Source organism: Thalia democratica, chromosome 4 (assembly GCF_965202585.1).
Source record: "Thalia democratica chromosome 4, ktThaDemo2.hap1.1, whole genome shotgun sequence".
NCBI lineage: Eukaryota > Metazoa > Chordata > Thaliacea > Salpida > Salpidae > Thalia > Thalia democratica.
The window spans coordinates 65,948,078-65,952,271 of NC_139168.1; the positions used below are offsets into that span (position 1 = coordinate 65,948,078).

At 29.0% G+C, this 4,194-nt stretch overlaps 1 pseudogene; it reads right to left on the reverse strand.

Moving 5' to 3' along the window:
- Window positions 1–3,146: 3,146 nt before the first annotated feature.
- On the reverse strand, window positions 3,147–3,539 carry LOC145833586 (carbonyl reductase [NADPH] 1 pseudogene; annotated as a pseudogene).
- Between the last annotated feature and the right edge of the window lie 655 nt (window positions 3,540–4,194).

Here is a 4,194-nt window from a genome sequence, read left to right on the forward strand (position 1 = left end):
TTTCAAGTATTGGATTATAACAATTTTATAATTGTGTACTTTGAAAAGTTTCACTTGAAACAAAAGTTGTTTTTTTACTTCGTTGTTTACTTATTATATTTTAGTTTTAAAGGTTTGATTTATAATACTAAAGTTGTGGAGTGTATAAAGCAAAATTATATTTTTTAAATAATCATAAGTATTTCAAGTTTCTAATATAAACTATAAGCAAATATAAGACTTAAAATAGTTTTCTTAAGGACGCTACAGTTTAAAATAAAAAAGACTATTTTTTATAATCAAATTTACCCAAGGTAAGTATTAAATTTTAATATATGTTTCTTAACATTTTTAAGCTACTTAAAAATGTAGCAGTAAGTAAAGTTTTTGTCTTAGAAAAACAAAAAAGACCTTGTGAGTAATTTTTGTGATAGTTTGTTTTAACTACGACTTAGCATGTTTAAAAATATCACGAAGCAGCAAATAATAAATGTAATGAATAAAAACATAACAAATTAATTGATCTTTTAGGTCAAAAAAAAGCTATACTGTTTTCTTTAGTCTTAATAAAAAGTGTAATATGTAAAAAAGCAAAAAAAAAACTTAAGACTTTTTTAAATTGAATAAAAAATAAAAGTTTCTCTAAATTTATTCGAAACGTTTTGAACTTTATAAATAATAGAAGAGTAGAAAAATAAGTTGACTTTTAAGATCATGAAATTATTTTTTATTGTTTTGATATAATCGAAACAAAAAACTTATTATCTATAAAGCAAAAATAAACGTTTAAAATGTTTTTTTAACTTAATACGAACCTTAGGCTCAACTCCTTTATGTTATCTCAAAAATGTGTTTAATTTTATAAAGAATACCCATGTAATAAAAATAGATGGGCTCTTATATACAAAAAATGTAGTTTTTGTTTAATCTTAAAACAATTTGTTATACCTATGAAGTTAGATTATTAAGTTTTTTATCTAAACTTTTTATAAATCATAAGCTCAATTAAGTTTTTTTGAAACGTGTTTATTTTTATAAATATTATCAATTAAAAAATAGTTGAACTTTAGGTCACAAAGTTTTTTTTGATTACTCTATCTAAAAAAATTTGGTACTGAAAAACCAAGAAGTTTGAGCAAGATCTTTTTTGTTAAAATTGAAAAAAGTTATAAGTGTAACAGATTAAATTAAAACTGAGTAAAAGTTAAAAAAAAGTTTTCAAAATGCACAAATATCTAAAAGCTTCTCTTTCCCACTATAATAATATTAAAAGTTGTTTATACTCCACCAAGTCGAAAACTATTTAAATTTGTTATAAAATCATGTAAACTTTTCCTTTTAAAATATAGTTTTACAAAAAAAATGTTTTTTTATTTTAAGAAAATTAATATATCTTTTAAATATTGAAAAATATAAAATACTCGATATGACAACATGCAAGAAAAAAAAAAAATAAATTCATCAATTTTGTTGTCTTCAAAATGTTGAATTGAATTAACAAAGTCTTAATTAATGTTTAAAAAAAGAAAATTTAAACTTATTTATGAAAATATAAGTAATCAAACTAAATAGTAACGCTAAAAAAAATAAGGAATTTTTCTTACTATGACGAAATATACCGATTGAATAAGCAATTAGCAAGGCCTTATAATCGTTCTACATAATGAAAATATGACAAACAATGTTGTCTGCTGTTTTTTTTTTTTACTTTGAAGTATTTCAAACAACTCATATTGATATTATGAATATTCTTGCGGTACGTTGTAAAAAAGTAGAACGAAAAATATAAATTTGTAAAACTTTACATCGGAAAGCTACGAGAATTAGAATATGGTGTATGTCTAGCTTTTAATGATTTAGTTTCTTAAACTTAGATCGTACATCTTAGAAAATAATTTAGTTAGTGGAACGTCATATACAATGTTTTTTCTAACAAAAATGCCAGCACGGACCAAAAGTTGTTTGATTTCGAAGGAAGAGTTCCAGAATTAGTTTACTATACCGCCTCAAATCTACTTGAACATAACGTTTTAATAAAAAAAAATGTTTTAGATTTAAAACTCTTTATTTCTGGAAATCTAGCAATTCTGCTGGAAAGAATTATTTAAGCTTCCCGCCAAATTCTTGCGATTCAAAACGAATATTTACAATCTAAATACTTTAACAAACGCCGACACGTATTAAGAAAAAAAAGAATACTGAGGATTAACTAAGAAGTTCATTGTAACTTTTATAATATTCATATACAAACTAGTTTTTAAAAAACGACATATTATTTTTTCGTAAGATAAAATAGAAAAACGACTTTTAAGATAGTTATTGAAAAAACTTTTATCAAAATATATTTATGAGTTATGTGAAAAAAAAAACATTTATTTTAAGCTTCTAAGTTTCGAAAAATAACTGTTACATGTTAATTAATGGTTTCAACTGCTGAGCTGATTTTAGTAACAAGTTTAGTTGGGTTACAAGTTGTTGAATATGTTATAACATTTTTTTTTATTACAACGATTATTTTCAGGGAAAAAAAAACTTTTCATTAGTTTTTATAATTTCACACTTGAAATTTTATGCTTACTTTGCAAATTTTAAGTTGTAACCCAAGACACATTTTACCCAATCTGATTTTTTTCTATAGAAAGTATATTATACTCTTTTTAGTCATTAAAAAACAATAAATTAAAAACCAAAATAAGTGATAGTTTTATAAAACTTATAAGTTTTTTAGTTTATTGAAAACGATACAGAAATTGACATTCGGTAATATAGTCAAGGGAACTGATTTATGCTTAAATCTTTAAAAATATCAAAGAATTAAATTAATTAATAAACTCTAAAAATTTTTATACTGTAGATAAATGATTAGAAGAAAATCTACACAAGTGACTTGTTGCATTTGCATAAATAATCTGAGTAACTTTTTAACTTTTTTATAACTGTGTTTCTAAAAGTTGGCATAATAGCTTTTAAAAAGTTATTTTACTGTATTAGTGCTGATTAAATGTTTTTGTTAAACGTGTTTTAAAAAGAATTTCTTTATTTTTTTTTTGGGTAGATCTCAGCACTTATAACAAAAGAAAAAGTATTCAAACTAACAATGTCATAAATATCACTTCATTTCAATTTTAACACAAAACTGTTAAATATTTTTAACAAAATTTATTTTTTCACCATTCCTTTATGTTCTTTTCCGAAGAAACGAATTCACCGTTCGGGGACTCCACCCCGACCGGAAGCGTCGCCAGGTAAACGGGGGCTTCGGCGCCCTGATCGGGCGTCCTCGAGGCCTTATCCCCGCCCAAGTCCGTCTTCACCCATCCGGGGCACACCGCGTTGATTATGACGTCACTACCCTTTAGCTTCCTGGCCCACACGAAGGTGAGCGCGGACATGCCGACCTTGGACATTCCGTACGGCTGCTCCACGAACCCGTCTTCCTTGCAAGTCCCCCTCCGGCAGCTCTCGACGAACTCCTCCATCTTCCCCGTCAGCTCCTCCTCCGTCAGCGTCTCCCTCCTGAAGAACTTTTGGTTCTCCTCGCTCAACTGCTTGAGGTACATGATGCTCAAAGTGCTGGACACGTTGACGATCCTGCCACCCCTCCTCACAATAGGAAACAGGATCCTGCTGATGTCGACGGTTCAAGTGTAGTTCGTCCTCACGCAGTCCTCCGCCTTTTTCACTGCGGCGTCGCGTCGGTCGAGTCGTACGCGATGCCCGCGTTGTTCACGATGACGTCGATGCCCCCGTACTGTGACGTCATGAAGCTTTTGAGCCGCTCGATGCTCTTGACGTCGCAAACGTCCAATTCGTGGAACTGGGGGTAGAGTCCCTCTCTCTCAAGGGTCTTCACCGCCTCCCTGCCGCGCTGCTCGTTCCTGGACAGAATGAAGACGTCCCCGTCGAACTTCTGGCACAGCCCCCTGACGATGGCGAGCCCGATGCCCTTGTTGGAACCCGTTACTATGGCAACATTTGTCATAATTTTCTCGTGTTTAAAATTTATCTGTCTTAATTTAAATTTTTTGATATTACATTTATTAATAATAATATTTTCATTTTTTTTCATAGTATGTAATACTAAATACTTTAAAAAAAAAGAAAAGCAAAGTACATGTTGGAAAAATATATTATTTAACATGTTTTACTAACTAGTATGCTAATTAAATGTTTTATACTATTGTTTCAAAAAGGAACAAAATTTTCAAAAGTACT